General features: G+C 38.1%; 1 long non-coding RNA gene across 1 annotated transcript; it reads right to left on the bottom strand.

Moving 5' to 3' along the window:
* Nucleotides 1-10,328: 10,328 nt before the first annotated feature.
* On the bottom strand, nt 10,329-20,051 carry LOC129149033 (uncharacterized). The gene is made up of 3 exons (XR_008556014.1): nt 19,968-20,051; nt 17,373-17,454; nt 10,329-10,357 (listed from the first exon to the last, which is right to left on the bottom strand). It is a non-coding gene; the product is annotated as an uncharacterized LOC129149033 (long non-coding RNA).
* Between the last annotated feature and the right edge of the window lie 1,089 nt (nt 20,052-21,140).

Below are 21,140 nucleotides of genomic sequence, written 5' to 3' on the forward strand. Positions count from 1 at the left end.
AACTACAGAGGGGCAGGGTCTAGTTCTGTTTTGTTTTTGTTTTGTTTTGTTTTGTTGTGTGTTTTTTTGGGGGGAGGGGCATAGTTCTTTAATATTTTTAATTAAATTAGTTTAACCAGTCAACGAAGTGATTTGGCCAAATCTGATGAGTTGTTAAATTAAAAGCAAAACAATTATTTGAATTCAAAAATTGACTTCAAATTTGTTTGCAAATTTATATTCAATTAAAAAAGGGACTAAATTATATTTACCATAGCATTAGTTTTAATAGTGAAAAATTGAAAACAATTTAAGCCCTTACTGGTTTGGCTCAGTGGATAGAACATTGGCCCATGGACTGAAGAAGGGTCCCGGGGTCGATTCCTGTCAAGGACATGTACCTTGGTTGCAGGCTCAATTCCCAATAGGGGGCATGAGGAGGCAGCTGATCAATGTTTCTCTCTTATCGATGTTTCTAACTCTCTATCCCTCTCCCTTCCTCTCTGTAAAAATCAATAAATATATTTTTTTTAAATTTCAATCCATCAAGGAATACATAAATTATGTTTAAACATCAGTTATAAAATATATGTTCATAAAGTAGATAATAACAAGGAAATCATTTGTAATATTAGGAGAAAATTAAAAATGGCATAAACCACATGATCATTTTGTTCATTGTAGTCACTGTTATCTGCTGATTTTTCAGTTACTCCCATACATACATGGAGCATTTGGGCACCTATATTGCCACATTTCTCTCCATTCTAATTCTACTCAATCTTCCTGGACAGGTGATTGTCCTAGTGTAACATATCTCCACTCATCTGGTCTATGGTTCTTTGATTTCTGGAAATCCAACAACCTTCCATCCTTACTAACAACCTACCTTCATGATCACTCTAGATATTATTAACCAGAAATTTTTTCTCTCCTAAAGTTTACAATATGGTAATCCATTTATGGACCAAAATCTCTTCTTGCATCCTTGTTCTCCAAGCATCTATTCTTTAAACTTATTTCTACTGCAGGCTCCTGACCACTTCATTTCATGCTCTAATTCATTCCTTTCTGTCTTCCCCTTTCTCTTTCCAGGCAGAATACCCTTCATTCTCTAGCAATCTTTCAGTGTTCTGTCCCTGGTCCATCACTCCCCCTGCCTATGACATCAATCTTGGTATAACCCAAACATCAGCTTTCTTTGATTCTACTCCTGGGCTGCATAGCCCTACTGAGGAGATCTTCCCAGTCACATGGACTTGTGTTGAATTGTCATTTCTCACCTCCTCTAAGGCAATACTCCTGGCTTATTCCAACAGGTTCCTGCTCCAAATTCCCTCAGGGAGAAAAAAATAACACCTTATATAGTCAGTGTAGCCTTTTATTCTCCTTTGTTGGCTTGTTGAAAGTGGGATTCTTCCTCTATGCTTTCCAGCCCATCTTATCCCATTCCTTGATGCTGCTCCATCAATTAATTACTACCAACTTTCATAGTTTTAGCCTTTTTGTTGGGCTCAAAGCTACTCAGTCTCTTCCATCTCAGAAAGGATTTTTTAAAAATCTCATGTCCATTCCAGCTGCCATCCTTTACTTTTCCTTTCAGAGTCAAGCTACCTAAAACAATGATCAAGACTTGGCCCCAGTTATTATTTTATTTATTTATTATTTTTGCATATCAACTGTTCAAGTCTGGATTTTTCTCCAAAACTACTCTTTCTAAGATTACTACTTGACCACCTTGTTGTAAACTCAATGGGAAAATTCAAATCCCCATTTTATTGATTACTATGTAGAACTGATATTCTTTTTTTGGTTGGTTGTTTTAGTTTTTAGTTTTTGTTTCTTTTGGTTTCTTTTGCTTCTTTTGGTAATTATATTTATTGAGATATAATTCATATACAATACGATTCACTCATTTAAAGTATACAATTCAATAGTTTTTACTATACTCAGAGTTGTGCAACTCATCACCACAACAAATTTTAGACATTTTTATCACCCCAAAGAAAGCCCAGACCCTTTAGCAGTCACCTCATTCTCTTCATCTCCCTCCTTAACCCAGAGCAACCATTAATCTGATTTTTGTCTCTATAGATTTGCCTTTTCTGGACATTTCACATATATGGAACAGTAAATCCTACAATGTATGTTTTTGGTGGTTATTTTCATGAGCCTAATGTTTTCAAAGTTTATCCATCTTGTAGTATGAATTAGTATTTTGTTCCTTTTTATGGCCAAGAAATATTTCATTGTATGAATACACTGTATTTTACTTATCCATTCATTAGTTGATGGACATTGGGTTGTTTCCACTTTTTGGCCGACATAAATAATGCTACTTATGGACATTTGTTTACAAGTTTTTGTGTGAATATACATTTTCTTTTATTTGGGGTATGTACCTAGGAATATAGTTGCTGAGTCACATGGTAACTCCATGTTCAATCTTTTGAGGAACTGCCAGACTATTTTCCAAAGTGGCTGCATCATTTTACATTCTATCCATCAGTGTATGGGATTCAAATTTATCCACATCTTCATCAATACTTGCTATTGTCTACCTTTATTATAGCCATCTGGTGAATATGACATGGTAGCACACTGAGGTTTTTTGTTTGGTTGGTTGGTTTGGGTTTTTGGTTTTCTTTACTGATGTCAGAGAGGAAGGGTTAAGGAGAAAGAGATAGAAGCATCAGTGATGAGAAAGAATCATTAATCAGCTGCCTTCTGCACACCCCGCACTGGAGATCGATCCCACAATCCAGGCATGTGCCTTGACCAGGAATCGAACCCTGACATCCAGGTTCATAGGTCGGCACTCAACCACTGAGCAATGCTGACCAGGCGTACACTGAGCTTATGATTTACATTTCTCTGATGACTAATGATGCTGAGCACCTTTTTTATAGGTCTTATTATTATTGCTGTGTAAGATTCTTGATGTATTCTAGATTCAAATCTTTTATCAACTATATCATTTGCAATTTTTCTCTTATTCTGTGGGTCCTATTTTCACTTTTTACATCATGTTTTTTTAAGATTAAAGTGTTTAACTTTGACAGCGTCCAATTTATCTATTTTTTGTTTTGTTGTTTGTGGTTTGTTATCCTATCTAAGAAACTACAACCTGATCAAAGGTCATGAATGTTTTCCTATATATTTTTTCTTAGAGTTTATAGTTTTAGCTATTATTAGTACATCTGAGGCTTTGATCCATTTTGAGTTAATTTTTGTACATGATGTGTGGTAGGGTGAACTTAATACTCTCAGTACCTGAAATTCTCTCTTGTCTTGTACTTCAACACTAGCTTTCTCCCAATTTCCACCCTATTGCACTTCACATTCATTTTGTTTCTATAAAAAGTGTTTCTCCACAGGCCTCAATCATAACTATTGATTCACTTTTGACTTCCTTATTTGATAGTAAGTTTGAGAACAAAAACTTTCTTATTTAACTTCATATTCACCAAAACCTCTGAAAAAGCCTGGAACTCTGTGGGCATTAATATATGTTTATGTAAAAAACAAAGATCACATCAGGACAAAGGCCTGGAAGTAAAATATAAAATGTGTGTGCATATGTGTGCATATACATACACGCAGAGATATAGATCTTGCTTTTTTTCTATTCCTTGTGTTTTCTATAATAAAGATATGAAAATATTAGGAAAATGTCTGTATTCAGGAAAAGAGAGAAACTAAAACTTTTTACAAACAAGAAGAATGTGATTGCCCTGACAACCTCACTAGATTTTGAAACCAAATAAAACCATGTAATTGAAAGCAACTTTATTAAAAGCTCTATACAAATATAAAGTTAAGCTCTAAAATAAGCCTCAGGTATTGATGCCTTTGTTGTCACCAAGTACATTCTAAATTCCTTTGGGTAGGATTCACCTCGTGTAGGTCTCTAGTACCTAGCATGATGCCTGGGAATACCACATCTAAATTATTTTGCTTATTCAAATAGCTACTCCTATGTCTTGAATAGCTACCATGTACCAGAAACAATGCATTGTGCTGGAGATACAGAAACAAGAAAGCATAGTCTCTGCCATCATGGCCTACTGTGCAGTTGAAATAAGGGGTAGGTTTATACTAAGCAAAATGAAATCTGTTTGTGTTCTTCACATATTTTTTTAATTCAATTATAATAACAGTAGATTTCAAACAATTTTTAAGAAAGTTCAAAGGAAACTAAGGAAATATTAGCAAAACTAAAACCTGTTAGACATTAATAGAGTCCATACTCTAGGTGAACTTCTCTAAAATCTGTGAGGAATGAAGAGATGAGTGAGATCTGACTCCTGCCCTGTGAAAGGCTAGTGGAGAAAGAGGTAGACATGGACGTAGACATAGATAACTATAACCAAGGCAGGCTATGAGAAATGCTGTCATAGAGGTAGGACAGTATTACGGGGGAAATATCATGTTATCTTAGGGAGGTTTCAGCATGTTTAGCAACTTAGGCTGGCACAGCTTTACAAACAAATTTGAATATCTGTGTGCCGTCAAAGCATTTCTGCCACCCTGCCCACACTGATGGTGGCTCTAGGAGTGCTCAGTGAAGGTTGGGCCTCTGTTAATGTGCAGGGCAAGGCCTGGGTACAGATGGGGTTTCCATTTCTTCTGGAATCTGAGATCAGTACCATGAGACAAGAGGAAAAGCTGGGTACCATCTATTACTTTCTTTTTATTTTTAATAATTCTTTATTGTTGAAAGTATTACATATGTCCCCTTTTCCCCCATTGACACCCTCCAGCTGCACCCCTTCCCCACCCCAGACCTTCAGCACCCTATTATCTATGTAAATGGGTTATGCATATATGCATACAAGGTCCTTGGTAGAGTACCTCCCACCCACCCACCCTCCCGACCTTCCCTCCCAGATTCCACACTCTGTACCATGCTTCCATGTCTTTGGATCCACTCCATTCATCAGTTTATTTTGTTGCTTAGATTCCACATATGAGTGTGAACTTGTCTTTCTCTGACTGACTTATTTCACTTAGCATGATACTTTCCAGATGCCTCCATGCTGTCTAAAATGGTAAGATATTCTTCTTTTTTACTGCTGCATAGTCTTCCATGGTATAAATGTACCACAGCTTTTTTATCCACTCATCTACTGATGGGCACTTGGGCTGTTTCCGGATCTCAGCTATTGTAAATTGTGCTGCTATGAATATAGGGGTGCATACATTCTTTCTGATTGGTGCTTCGGGTTTCTTAGGATATATTCCTAGAAGTGGAATCTCTGAGTCAAATGGCAGTTACATATTTAATTTTTTGAGGAAACTCCGTACTATTTTCCATAATGGTTACACCAGTCTACATTCCCACCATCAGTGCACTAGGATTCTCTTTTTTCCACATCCTCGCCAGCACTTGTCATGTGTTGATTTGTTGATGGTAGCCATTTTGACAGGTGTGAGATGGTACCTCATTATCATTTTGATTTGCATCTCTCAGATGATTAGTGACTTTGAGCATGTTTTCATATGTCTCTTGGCCATCTGTATGTCCTCTTTGGAAAAGTGTCTATTTAGGTCCTTTGACCAGTTTTTAATTGGATTGTTTGTCTTCCTTTTGTTAAGTTGTATGAGTTCCTTATATATTTTGGATATTAACTCTTTATCAAATGTATCATTGCCAGATGTGTTCTCCCATACAGTGGGCTTTCTTTTCATTTTGTTGATGGTTTCTTTTGCTGTGCAGAAGCTTTTATTTTGATCTAGTCTCATATCTTTATTTTCTTCTTAGTTCCCTTTGCCTTAGGAGATGTATCAGTAAACATATTGCTACAAGAGATGTCTGAGATTTTGCTACCTATGGTTTCTTCTAGGATTTTTATGGTTTCATGACATACATCTAAATCTTTTATCCATTTTGAGTTTATTCTTGTGTATGGTGTAAGTTGGCCTATTTCAACTTCCCACCTAGTGCCTTGTCTTTTGTTAGGTCTTTTGATCCCTGAGCTTGTGTTCATGCTCAAGGACAAGTGTCCTTTCAACTTCATCTCTAGCGGCCGCTTGGATTTTTTTTTTAATTTTTTAAATATATTTTATTGATTTTTATAGAGAGGAAGGGATAGAGAGTTAGAAACACTGATGAGAGAGAAACATCACTCAGCTGCCTCCTGCATACCCCTTACTGGGGATGTGCCTACAACCAAGGTACATGCCCTTGACCAGAATGGAACCTGGTACCCTTCAGTCCGCAGGCCGACGCTCTATCCACTGAGCCAAACCGGTTAGGGCTGCTTGGATTTTTGAGGTTACCAACACTTAAAGAAAAAGTAGAAGCAATGTACATTCAATTACATATAACTCAAACAATCTGTTTTATTAAAGCAAGTGAATCATAAATCAGAAGAATAGGTGCAGTCTAAATTATATAAAAGAGACAGGAACTTGGCAAAGGTTTCATCTTGGCAAGGTTTCATCCCAGGTCTACACAGGGTCAATATGTTAATTCATTTCCTGAAATTACTTAATTCTACTGTCTGTAACCAAATGATTATTTATCTTCAAGTACAGAAGCATGTCATTTTAGGTAAAATTGATATTTTGAAATCCAAATTTACACTCGTATGAATTATTACATAGAAATGTCCCTTACAAAAGAACATTTCTTCAACACTTTAAAATAGGATTCTATTTTTTAAAATATAAAAATCATTTTATATTACCTTTCCTGGAACATAGTAATTACATGAAGCTGGCTATATCTCTAATAAGAAAACACCCCACTATGGTCAGCAGATAATGTTTATGCAAAGACAAGTTCCAAAAATTTGAGTGGTAAAAGTCTTTATGCTGCCAAGACAAATTTCTGGAGGTCAATTTTAACTTTCTTTCAAATTATAATAATAGCAAATTTTTCCTATTATTCACCCAGGGATAAATGCAGACTTGAAAAAATAGCAGAAATAAATCTACATGATGCCCTAAATTTTTTCTTTTTCTTTTATGGCACCAGTATAACCTTATTCCAGATTTCTGGCAAAGCTTGTTTCAGTTGCCTTCCCCTAGCAAAGTGGGCCTACGCATACTATAAAATAAACCCAGAGAATGTTCAGCAATCTGCTGAGGGAGAGCTTGCTAAGTGAGCATGTCTCCCCCTCTGTAAGCTGAAGTCTGGTCATTTCTCTCTTCTCCTCATTTGCATTATCTAATGAAAATGCACAAACTTGGACTATATTTGAAGCTATGAATTTATGAGACCTTTACAATAGGAAGTCAGACCCAGAATGGATGTCTTCACTGTATGTGTTAAATGAAGCAGTATAACATATGCATTATTTGAATATGTTGATGAAATGCTTTATCTATTTATAGAAGTGAATGTATTCATTCAATAAACATTTAACAAACACTGATAACGCAAGTTAAGGACCTTGTCTGTAGTAGGAAGAGATAAACTCCACATAGGATGAGTGCTGGACATGCTCTAAGAGAAATGGATGGATCCTCGGAAGAAAGGCTAATGCTATCTTGGGCCAGAGGATGGATGGACTCTCAGTATTTAATGTAAAGAGTTGCAGAGAGAATCTAACCAATGACTCCACAAATACCATGCCTTCATTTTTCAAACATGAAAGCTTTCGAATGATGGTGTCTTTAGCAGAGATACAAACCTGTTTTGTGGTGTGTTTTTTTCTAAAACTGAAAGTATATTTGGAGTAACCCAGGTGATGAGTTACTTGGAAAACTCTCTTTCCAAAAAGAAAAGATCTTATTTTACATTGGTGCATTACACCAGACAGATTTTCTTATTCTCTGCATAGTGCTCATCTTTCTATGCTGTAGATGAGCTGATGAGACTTTCCCTTCACTTTTGAGGAAGAAAATGACAGCTGTACCTAGCACAAGGCATTGCCATCTGTATGCATTAGATGAAGCCAATTTAATTTTTATGATAATAGGACTTTCCAAATCATCAAAGGTAAAAAGCAAGCTGGGGGAAGAGATAGGGGGAAAGACCATCTCCAGCTTGCTCAGATTCTGGAAATGACTTTTCTCTTTTATGTAAACTACTAGAGGCCTGGTGCATGAAGTTTGTGCATGGGGGGAGGGGGTCCCTCAGCCCAGCCTGCACCCTCTCCAATCCAGGACTCCTCAGGGGATGTCCGACTGCCTCTCACAATCCAGGACCGCTGGCTCCTAACTGCTTGCCTGCCTGCCTGCCTGCCTGCCTGATTGCCCCTAACCCCTCTGCCTGCCTGCCTGATCTCCCCTAACTGCTCCCTTGCTGGCCTGATCACCCCTAACCACCTCTGCCTCGCTCCACACCTGGGACCCAGGATTCACTCTTCCAGCTGGTCGCAGGCACCCGGGACCCAGGCTTCCCTCCCTCTGGCTGGCCGCAGGCACCCAGGACTCAGGCCAGCTTCGACTGGGCTGGCCACAGCCACAGGGGACCATGGGTGGGCAGCTTCGCTCAGGCCGCAGCCACAGGCACTGGTGCCCAGGACTGTGGAGCAGGTGGCTTATCCCTCTCCCAGGCCGCAGGCACAGACACAGCCATTGGCGCCCAGGGCTGCGGGGACTGTGGGGCCTGCAGATTGTTCCTCTCCTGGGCCTCAGGCGCGGGCGCAGGCGTAGCCGCTGACACCCGGGACCACGTGGCATGCGGCTTGTCCTTCTCCTGGACCACAGGCGCAGGCACAGGCGCAATTGCTGGCACCCAGGACCACAGGGCGGGCAGCTTGTCCCTCTCCCGGGCCGCAGCCTGGCTAGTCCCCATTCCTCTCTCACGAACTCATTTGTGCCTGGCTGGTCCCCATTCTTCTCTCATGAGCTCATTTGTGCCTGGCTGGTCCCCATTTCTCTCTCCCTAGTGTTGAGTGTCTGAGCCCTTAGGGTGTTACAGCGTGAGGGCATGACAACCATTTGCATATTAGCTCTTTACTAGAGGCCCAGTGCACGAAATTCATGGAGAGGAGGGGGGTCCCTCAGTCCTGTCTGTACCCTCTCCAATCTGGGACCCCTCGGGGGATGTCTGACTGCCTCTCACAATCTAGGACCACTGGCTCCTAACCGCTCACCTGCCTGCCTGCCTGATCGCCCCTAACTGTTCCCCTGCTGGTCTGATCACCCCTAACCACCTCTGCCTTGCCCCACACATGGGACCCAGGATTCCCTCCCTCTGGCCAGCCACAGGCACCTAGGACCCGGGCCAGCTTCTCCCACAGCTGCAGGGGACCATGAGCGCGTCACTTTGCTTGGGCCGCAGCCGCAGGTGCCCAGGACCACAGGGCGGGCAGCTTGTCCCTCTCCCAGGCTGCAGCCTGGCTAGTCCCCATTCCTTTCTCGCAAGGTCATTTGTGCCTGGCTGGTCCCCATTCCTCTCTCCCCAGTGTTGAGTGTCTGAGCAGTTTCTGCTCGAGGGCATGAGGGCATGTTGACCATTAGCATATTAGCTCTTTATTATATAGGATTAAGATAATAGAAACTATCAACTTCACTGTATATCCTCCATAAGATCCTATTTTATAACTATACTAGAGGCCTGGTTGCAAGAAATTTGAGCAAGGGTGCAGTCCCTAGGCCTGGCTGGCAATCAAAGTGTGAGTGTCTGGCATGAAAGGGCAGGTCCCAGCTGACCTCTGGGCCCTGGGCAGCACCTGGGCCCCCAGGCCCCCACGCCCCCACGCCCCCCCCCTTCCTGAGTCATGGCGCCCGAGTCCCCATGCAGAGATGTGGTGAGTGCGGCTGGACGCCATGGGCCAGGGCACAGTGTGGGCCTCTAGGCCACCCAGCAACGCCTCACAGAAGCCAAGTGGGCAGTATGAACCCACAGGGAGCCCAACCAGCCCCTGTGGTCCCAGTAGCTGTGGCCCGGCTCACCCAGAAGAGACCGCGAGGGTGAGGGGCAGGCTTCTCGTGGGTGTCTGGTACCTGAACATGGGGACTTCCCTGGTGCAGGGGCCCTGGCATCCTGGGGGAGGGTAGCAGGGGGAGTGAAAGTGAGCTCGGTGGACACCCCACATTCTCACCGCACCTCCATCCCCGTCACCCCTGCCCCCAGGTAACCAGTGAGAGGTCGCAGCCCCCCACCCTGGTGTCACATCGCCAATGCCTACCATGTTTTGTGCCGCCCCCTGGTGGTGAGCACACATCATAGCAAGCAGTCAAACTCCTGATCAAATGACCATATTAGGCTTTTATTATGTAGAATTTGAACGTATATTACAACAAAGGAATAATAAAAGGTAAGGTGGGATGATCTGTCAGTGTTGGAGCTAAAGAGACCACACACTTGGTTGCAGACTGGGCTTCTTTGTGGATGGCCATGAACATCAGAACACATCAAGGGAATCAGGAGCAGTCAGTAAATCCAACATGTTGTGACTGTGAGAAGTTGTTCTGTTTCCTATGGAAAGGCACAAGCAGAATCAATCAAATTGGGCTTTAATTAGGACATGAGTCAATCAAGAGACTAAATTCCAAGCCTAATTCTGGCACTGTCCAAAATAAACAAACAAAAGAGCTCAGTTAGACATTGTCTTCTGGTCCTCAGCTAAAATGGAAGCATCTGCCTAATTAGAAAAATATATCATTCATCCAACACAAATTAGAAAACTCATCCATAGGGGCTGCATGTAAAATTGCGTGAGGATGGGTAAGAATTTCTATAACTCCCAAGAACGTGTCTACAGAATTATACAGCTTTGATGAAATCCTCATTGCAAACTGCCCACAGGAGTAGGTGAAGGGAGTTATCCTTATCTTTAAATGAACTAATGCCAAGAATATCTCACCCCAATAGCCTCTCTCAGCAGAGCAAGAAAATGTGTAATTTTTTTACTGGATACAGATTTTGCTTTCATTTTCTGTGTTGATTATATTTTTCCAAATTCATTTTTATTGAATTGGTCCAGATTAAAATTTAATTTGGCTTTATTTAAGACAAAAATAAGTCTTATAATGGTTGTATTAAATTTTTTAAATGCAAAATAAAATAATGTAAGTAGACTTATTCAAGGGTGTCAGTTCTATCCCACACTTCATTCCACATATATGTTGTTCAATCCAGACTGCACACCTATCATTTTAATATGCTCAGAAAATTATTACACATGTGACCATATTAAGCAACTTATCATTTGGTTTAGAGGGAGAAAACTTAGCTATATTACAACTCTGCATTTTAATATCAGGAAAGCCAATGCATACAGTCACAAATTTAGCAAAAGTTCCTCACATAAGAACACCTATTAAGAATCCACCTGCACATATGGCTGTGTAGTGATGAACAGACTACACCTGTGTTTGAGGAAACTGAAATGTCAGTGTCTGAAAATAATATATTGTGTAAAGATCATATTTTGTTCACATGAAATTTAGTTTTTAGTGCAGACAAAATTTTTAATGAAATATTTTATTTTACCAAAATACAATTTTCAGAATATTCTTAAGAGGCAAATAGTCATTTTTTTTTTTTTAGTTCAAGTTGCACTCATGTTAAGATCTTAGGGTTTTATAATAATAAAATGATTATGTATTCAGTACTGCCTCCAGTTACTTATGATGGGTTGGTTAAAGCTCTTATAATTTTTCATTATGAAAGTTTTTTCCCTCTTAAAAGCAAGTTAGTGTAGTTAGTGTAAATCATGGCCTGAACCTAGATGAGGTCCCAACAGATAAAAGGTGCTAGGAATGACTCAATCTACTACACAAAGGAAAATGGTCCACACGTGTAAATTTCTCCTGTCCCTTTCTCAGTCTCCTTTATAAAATGCAGCTCCATGGCCTCATGAGATTCTTAGTAGGAAAAATATCCTTTCTCTATTATTTCTGATCAAGATTGTTAGAGGATAAGAAATCACCTGCCCTCGTAGGAACTCACCACAGAGAATTGAGTCTAGACCAAAATCTTCAAGTACATTCATTCCAAAGAGGAGGTGGGGAAATTGTGCATCTTTCTCTGCTCCTCATCTCCCAGCCTCATTCTTGCTGTAAGTGCCCCTCTTTTCTGATCTATAAAACATACTTCAAATACCTTCCCCCAGAACGACCCAAACTCCCTTTCACAAATCTAGAATGTCACTCTACCATTTCATTCAACTTTCAAAATACGCTTCAACAGAATTCTTCACTTCTTTCATTACAAAATCTCCAACATTTGCTCCTTTGACAAAATATCATAATTCCTGTGTTCTCTCCATTCTTTATTTTGTGTAACACATTGCACAATCCCACTGAAATGAGTAGTGTTGATGTGTTCAAAGAGCCAATCATAGCTATATTCCACCTGCAGCTAACTGCCCTGTCCTTAGCACCACACCAGGGCTGCTTTTTGTCTAGGGATGGCTAATAACAGGACAAATGGAAGTATCCCACGGGCCACCCACCCAGGGCCCAGCTTTGTGCCATGTATACACCTGACCAACAGGGTCAAGTAGATAACCAGATGGTTTTTGAAGATTTGTGTTGGACATACATGGATTGGTCAGTTGGTATCAATAGCAGAATGCAACAAAAGGGAAAGAGACACATCAAGACAAAGAAGTTGAGCAGATCTTTAAAAAGCACCTGATCTACCTCTATTTCCATGGCCTCCGTACTACTTGACATCTATCCTGAGTATGTTGCTTAAACAGAAAATGCCTGTTTAAATCTGTACTAACCCACCCATTTTTCTCCACACATTACCTCCTTCTTCCTTCCACATCCAAGAATCCATTGCTATTATTGATGATTCTAGAACCTTATCCCCCTCCCTATACCCCTGCTCCTTCAGCAATGCATCTCCCCATCACCATGCATGGGGGTTGTTAGAGACAGTTAAAGGCAACAGTCCTATTCCATCTGTTGAACACATTAAAAACCATTGGCTAGCTGACCATATGTGAGAACAGTTGGAAAGCTACGTATGAAATATAAAAGGGAAGCAGTTCTTGGAGACTGTATCTCTGAATGCCATAAGGACCAGAACAAATGAACATGTGTTAGTTTAACCTGTTTCTGACGGCAGTTTAAGCAAATGAAGAAGATTGGACTTAAGAACCAATGACTAAAATATGGTTACAGTAGTTTTGGGGGGCCGGTGGCCATGGGAATGAGAGTCCACCTACCATTTGGAAATGTGCTATGAGCCTGAGTGAGGATGGCACTAAATGATGACATTTTTACCTTGCTGAGTTTAATGGGCAGATTTTTTTCCCCTGGAAATTTTATTTTTATGTTAATTCCTGGTTCCTGATATCTGACTAAGAGCAATGAAGTCATCCAATCTTAAATTCTGCTCAGTAGTATTTAGCACTAAGCTCATGTGCGATATCTACACCAGCTTACTTTGCTATAACACTGCAGTGTTGTTCATTTCTATAAATGGTAGAACCTATATGAACTAAAACAAAAAGAAAAGATGAAATTTGTGTTTTTATAGTAAAATAAATGCCTTTTTACCTTTTGAAGGCAAAGAGACTTTTCCCCCTCAAAAAAATTTAATTTGATTCAACTGAAAAATTATCCCATTTTCACCTCCTCACTGGAAAATAGTATTTTTATTTAAAAGCTGATATATATAAGCACTTTTTCTCTCAACCCAACTCTATATCTTTTTTGTCCCGGGAAGCAATACAGTCCACTTACAATGGTTTTGAGGCATCTCTTTATTTCTCTCCTAGCTACAACATAACCCATTTGCCAACTCCTTCTAAACATCTCATTGTCAGCAAGAAACCAAAGTGGATTTAGCATTAAAATCCCCATGAAGAAAAACCTAACTATTGATATTGACTTTGTGGTAGAAAACATTCCTTAAAATTGATCAATCAAACCATAGAAACTTCTTGATAATGCATGAACCAAATGAAAATATCATTGACTCTACTCAAATTCTTCAGGACAAATTAATTGATTAGTTTGTGTGTGTGTTGTGTGTTTTGTGTGTGTGCACGTGTGTGTGTGCACGCGTGTGTGTGTGCGCGCGCACACACACATATATAGGTTTCACAAAGTACCTACAGAAATAAAGAATGGCATATAAGACAACATGAAGCCAAAGAATATTAGAAACTTTAAAGAAATAAGAAATTACTGGGCTACACAATGCACCTAAATTTTTGTCCTTTGTTTTTTAAACAAAGTGTGACTCTATCCATATAATGCCCAGAGATTCTTTCTCCAGTTCTCATATAATCACCTCATGCTTAGCTGAGTACAAGTTCAATATGAAACAGAACAAAACAAGATGCAGATCATTCTGGCTCTCTGTGAAGATTGCCGCAAGCACAGGACTTGAGGGTTAATGCCTAGCCAAGAGAGAGGGGTCCTGTCAGGCCCAGACATCAGGCCACAGCAGGTGGCCCTGGTGCCTCTCTGGCCACTCTCTAACTCCTCTGAAATAGAGTTATCTTGGAGTATGACAGACTACCAGGCCTGGGGGCTACAGCCCACTGCTGTATCCAACAGACAGCAGGACCAGGCAGAGGTAAGGAGAGCCCCAGAACCTCATCTGTGGCCCAGAAAAGCTACTCTAGGGAAAGGGAGCAGGGAAATTTCAATTGGATCCACATTTGGTCCTTGTTTTCAAGGGTGCCTTCAGGCTACAAGTTTTACTCTATTTCGTGTGGGCTTGGGTGAATAACAAGAGTGCTTATTTCCTCCAAATGAGCTTAAAATGACAGGCAGTTTCAGAGTACCATCAGTTGAGCAAATATTTCTCTAATAAGAAACTTTTGCTCTTCCATCGCATACCATGAATTGTGTTTACTTCAGAATGTGATCTCTTTTAAGGAATATGTCATCTATTGTTGGCTCCATTTACCCTGACATAGAAAAAATGTTAGTAAGCATATGTTATCCTTCTCCAGTCATGTTTTAGGGTCTCTTAAGTATGAAATGTTCTGATATCTGATACATCATAATGATAGTTTTTAAGGAGAACAGAATCTGGCCCCTTGGTAGAGGTTGCATATACAAAATTAGTTGACTTTACAGCTATTTGCAGCTAGAATTAACAGCTCTCCTAGTTGCTCCTCCCCCTCCCCCAATCCCTTTTCTGGTTATCTGGCCTGTTGATTTGCAAACACTCTCAGCATTAACATCCCTGTGTTAACATCTTGCCTTCAACATATCAGATGAAAAAGAGGTGGTTTCTTTTCATTCATAGTGCTTTAAGTCAGTGATTTTTCAACCAGTGTGCCACCAGAATTTTCAAAACATGAAATACCTGACTATTCAATGTTTAGGTGCATTGTGTAGTTTAGTAAAAGAGGCACTGACCTCTTTTCCTTTAGATTGTCAAATAAAAAAAAAAAAATGACAACAGCCAACACAACAATAGGCAACCAACAATTATATGTTTGTTCATTTTTGTCAACACACCAAAAGTACTTTTCAGTGTGCTGCAGAATTTTAGTAATTAGTTTATGTGTGCCATGAGATGAACAATATTGAAAATCAGTGCTCTAAGGCAATCCATGCATTTGTGTCTTGGCTAAAAATGTCTTCCAAAACACCCATCTAAAAAATCTTCTTCCGATGTAGTACCTATTATGTTAAAAAAAATCAAAACTTTGCATCAAATATTTACCTGAGTTTAGCTATGTGAATCACTGAGGCATAACATCATACATTATTCATCTATTGAATGTAACTTGGGAAGGATCTCAATGACCCAAAGATAAATTGTTAGTGTTGTTTAGAAGAAAAAAAACAACAGTATGCTACCTAAATATTTAGGACAAAAAATATACTTCACAAAATGTTCCATTGTATTCTTTCTGTCCTAATTTTACCAGGTAAAGTTGATTTACTGAGTGAAGAACGAAGCAGCTCGCCACTTTCTCCCCCACAAAGATACACGAGCCTAGACACAGTTATTTTGTGATTTTCAAGTTTTGTACATTTTGGCAAAATGGAACACAGGAAAACATTTATTTATGCCATTTCAAAGATATCTAATACTTGGTTTTCTATATTCAATGGAGATTGACTTGTTGTTTTATGACATGCATTGAATAGGAAAGTAATACTCAATTTTTCATTTTCTATTTTAATAGATCTACTTTTTTAAACTTTGATTATTTATTATATGTCGGATTTTTAAAGTCTACCTTATATTAGATTAATTAATCACTTTATAAGTATTAAGAATCTACTACCTACTAAGTAGGAAAAGACGAAAACTATAGTCTTTGCTTCACCGAGTCCCCATTCTACCAGTGGCTAAAGACCAACTCTTCTCTTTTCCATTATCTGGTTAGTTAATGCTGGGTCTTTTTAGGAAAGGAAATGTTAAGAAATAAGTCATAGAAAATGGGCACTGCCAGGGAGAATATTTGGCCATCTACTTATTAGACTGCATTGTGCCCAGAGAAATAAGACACATCTTTGAATGAAATAAGCTATTATCAATATGTAGAAAAACACAATGCATTTTGTTCACAGCTTTTATTATAACAGGTTTCTTTCAAAGGCAAGGTGTATTTTTACACTAGTGAATCTATTTTAAAATCAGTAAATGCTGAGTTTAAAAAAAAACAAAACCCTGGAAAATGCCTAATTCACAGATGGGCATTATAGGAGGGGGCAAAGTTGGTTAGAATCAGAAGACATGCAGCATTTTCTAAATGCCTACCAGTTCACCACTCTCCTCAGGAGGAAAGGTGAAGCCTGGCTTGCATTTTCATTACTGGAAACATCGGTGCATTCATTTTCTAAACATAAAATAATAATGATTTATAATAGCATCTACTTCAAGTATAGAATTATTGACTGGAATTATGTTACTAATGGAATTTAAGCTACTTTCACTTATTATTCATAGTAATACACAGTTTGGGCTCTAGGCAAAATTGTTAAATAGGCAAAACTTATATTTGGTGCCTTCCCCTTCAGTAGAAATTTCCCCTAATTGGGGAAAGCTAGACCCACACTTGCTAAAGGGTTTATAGCTAATGCAGCAAAATATTCAGTATTTTGTATTCAGTATTTTACTTTATTTGCACAGTAATAATGAATTTTTGACATTCCAGAAAAAAAGTTACTCTAAATTTGAGATTTCAGGTTGCAGTGGCCAGCCAGAGAATGGGGTGTCTGGGCCAGAAGAGCCCCAAGCACACCGTCAGTCATCTGTCATGTTTCTCTGTCAATGTGGAAGCTGACTCCTGTAAAAGCAAAGCACTCAATTTTAAGCATAAATCTAGATATTACTTATAAGTATTAATTAGACTATTTTAATTCAACATTAGCACTTTGCAAAATGCTACACAATCTCATTATGAATGTAGAGCATTCAAGGTTCTCTATGCTTTTTCAAAATACAGATAGCAAGACACTTAAACATACTATCTTTGTTTATCTAAAGAAAATTTCCATGAAATAAGGAAGAGAAGAAACTATAGACTCCAGGCAATTTCACTGGTCTCCTTACCTACCTTATCTACAAATATCTTATTGATGAGAAAGAACAATAGAAATTCCAGTTGCCAAGTCAACTCTCCATTTTCTGAATAATTCCTGGAGAGAAAAAAAGAGTACAATGGAATGGATTTTGAACTAAGAATCAAAGTTCCAAAAGTTCAAGTCATAGACCTGCCACTGTGAGATTTGAGCAAATCACATCTTTTTGGACTTTAGATTCTCATCTACATAAACAATTAGATTTCAGAAATCCCCATCAGCACTAAAAGCATCTTGAAATAAGAACACAATAATAGACAAGCATAAATAATTGTCCAATTGAAATCCCAACTTGGAGTGATAAAATAGGGCTTTAAATATTTTAATTACTTCAAAAAATGAATGGCTTTCTTATTTCCTCTTCCATGTAGTCACACTTGCATCTATCACAGCCTTCTAGTTATGATTCATTAAGAAAGAACAATAGAATTCTTCCTGATTTAGTGAAAGGCTCATTTTAAATGTAATTCAGGTCAAAGTTGCCTTTTCTGTGTGGGTGAAATTACGTAAGTGATTCCAGAAAGAGGATTACAGATTAGGTAAGATAATAACATTTCCAATAATCAATTCGTCTGCTAGTTTTGGTCTATTTCATACAGATCTGTATTTATTCCTTAGTCAAATACAGGATGGGGCAAAAGTAGGTTTACAGTTTTAAGTATGCAAAACACAGACTTTATTCTTGTATAATTATTTATTATTGTATTATTTTCTATATGAACAACTGTAAACCTACTTTTGTCCTACTCTCTATAAGCCAAAATGAGACAGAGAGCTGAACATCAAATTTGGTTTGTACACTGTGGCAGGGTAAGCCCTGCCAATAGCAGAGCTTAGCCTTGTGTTTATAAATTGCTTAATAACACTTAAGTAGCTTTTGAGAAATTGGATTTTCCCCACTTCTCCTCAGGCAGGAACCAGAAACAGGAAAATCTCTAAATACAGTTAACAGAACCCTTTCCTCCAGATTATTTCCTGAAGCTTAATATAAGTCATAGGCCAGATTGGTTCCTTTATTTTTATTTAACATTATCTTCAGATGAACACTTTTTAATAATAGACTACTCTTTGAGTCTCTGATTTAAGTAGTGACTATTGATTGACTAGTTAGAACTTCCATACTTTATGAATTGTTCTCTAGAGGTAATGAAATGAAGAAATCAATGTTCTTATTTGCGTTTATATTCAGTCTACAGAGTGAATTGGATTTTCAAACACCAGAGACAAAAGGCTATTTTAGAATGCCATTAGCTAAGGAATAAAATTTTAAAAGGACTACTCATATCAAAGCAAATATGGCTCAAAATATTCTTAAATATTCCAGAACAAGTGATTAATATGAAGAGAACCAACCCTCAATCCCTAGGTATGGCTTGCTTTAAAACAGAAATTGTTATATTCATCATTATTTCCTTGCCACTTAACATCTATCTGCAAAGCAAAGTCATCTGAAAAGTAAGAGCAGGGGCTTGAAATCACATAGGTCTGATTTTGTCCTGGATGTGTGGTCAGGAGCAGGTGGCTTAGTTTTTCTAAATCTTAGTTTCTTTTTCTCTACAATGGAGTAATAATAGTTCTTTCTCCTAGGATTCTAAGGAGAATTAAATAGGTAATTTATAACATGAAGTCTGGTTTATGGAGCACAACATAATAAATGGTAGCTGTTATATTACTATTACTATTACTACTACTACTACTACTACTACTACTACTACTACATTTATTTACTCAATAAATCTTGATGGAATGAACTTTGGAAACAAGTTTTCAGAGGTCTGGAGCTTGCTGTCCTGTCCCTGATGTCTCTCCCATATCCCATCCTCACTCCAATATATCAGCTTCAAGTATTTAGAACTTGGTAGTTCAAACATAGGCCTCTGTCTATTCCATTAGACCTTTGGTGTTAGCAAATGGTATACATTCCTCCAACCACATTCAGCCCACTAAGCACTTTTCTATACTTAGCTCATAAAACTTGTAAATAAGAAGTTCTGGGACCCATGTAGTCAAATGTTATCAGAAAGTAGGCACAAAATATAATTGGAGCTTAGAGCACAGAAAATTATTTTAAATGGAGGTGAGTTGAACTATATATTAAAGAAGTAAAATTTTAGCTGGCTTCATTTTTATTGAGATATAATGGCCATAACATTATATTAGTTTCTTGTGTATAACATAATGATTTGATATTTGCATATATTTCAAAATTATTATCATAATGTCTACTTAATACCTGTCACCACCCATAGTTATAAATTATTTTTTCTTGTGTGAGCTGGATCTAGACAGCTAATCTAGTGGACATTTATTGTTTTCCTTCCCAGCATCCATCCCTTTCTTCCTGTAACATCTCTAGGTTCTTGGGGAATTCAGCTTTTCCCACTCTTAGTCACTGTGGTCTGGGTGGTCTTCAACCTACTGCTCCACAAATGGATCATGTAACCAATGCTTGAGCCATTAAGTATTTTGCATCCTCTTAGATATAATTGGCTCCAGGGTAACATCACCTAGGATGACCCAATCAGAGTGAATATACAGTTTTTCAGGGGTTATGGAAAAAGAATCTTTACCTTTCCACTGGTTTTAGTACTGTGAAGATACAGGGCTGGAATTGTACATTGTTGGTAGGAATGCAGACTGGTGCAGCCACTGTGGAAAACAGTATGGAGTTTCCTAAAAAAATTAAAAATAGAACTGCCTATTTTTAGTGGCTCAGTGATCCCACTTCTGCGTATATATCCAAAAACAGGATCTTTTAAATGCTGGTTTTAGCTCTTGAGGTAAACATTTCATCATAAAGGTGTATATATTTTCTGTTCCATCATGCCTTACATTGCTTTATGGACTCATTTGACCAATAACACCCTCTAACACATTTCCTTTAGTTTCATTACAAATCATTACAAACTTTCTGAATGATGTTTCTCCACAACTAAAAACTCTGTACATGGAGTTTTACAGGTGCTTTCTTCACTTACATCTACTAGCGTGGGATATAGGCATAAACATTTGAGCAAGAAGTTGACAAATCAAAATCTAGAAAGTTATTGTTTCAATGTCATCATAACCACCCTGTTAACTTAACTCTAGAATCTTTAGGTCTCTGAAATGCTATCTTTTATTTTTTACATTACTGGGAGTACAAGATATCATTCTATTAATAACCTCTGTTAACAATTTCAGTATTGTAATTGTTATCAGTTTAAATGACTAAAAATGTTCCAGTGAGAAGAAAAAATGAGAGGTTTATAGGCAGTTTTATGGTATTATTCTTTTTATAAATTGTTTACAAGGTAGTAAAATATATAATTAATGTTTCTATTTCAATCAAAAATAAAAGTTTACTCTTATGACTGTATGTCAGTATTTCTTAGTAAAGTCAGCTTTACCAAATTTTATTTTATTTAAAATCATCTTATCTTACAAGTAAAAGTGGCAGCTCTGAGTAAAACAAAGACATTTATTTGAGTAGAAGCAGTAATTTTTTTCTTTTTCATTCAGTAGTAAGGATCAGAGAAAATTTAAATTATGAAATAAAATTGCCATTAAAGTAGAAATGAGCTACAGAATGCAAATAGATAAACAAGATGAACATGAATATTTTGAAAAATAAAAAAACAAGTAGTGATTAACATAAATAACAAATATTTTGCATTTTCAAAATACCTTATATTTAGAAACCTAAGAGTTGAAGGCAATGAACAAATAATTACAATGCATGGGAAGAAAGACAAAAGAAGATA

The sequence above is a fragment of the Eptesicus fuscus genome, chromosome 5 (assembly GCF_027574615.1).
Source record: "Eptesicus fuscus isolate TK198812 chromosome 5, DD_ASM_mEF_20220401, whole genome shotgun sequence".
Classification (NCBI taxonomy): Eukaryota; Metazoa; Chordata; class Mammalia; order Chiroptera; family Vespertilionidae; genus Eptesicus; species Eptesicus fuscus.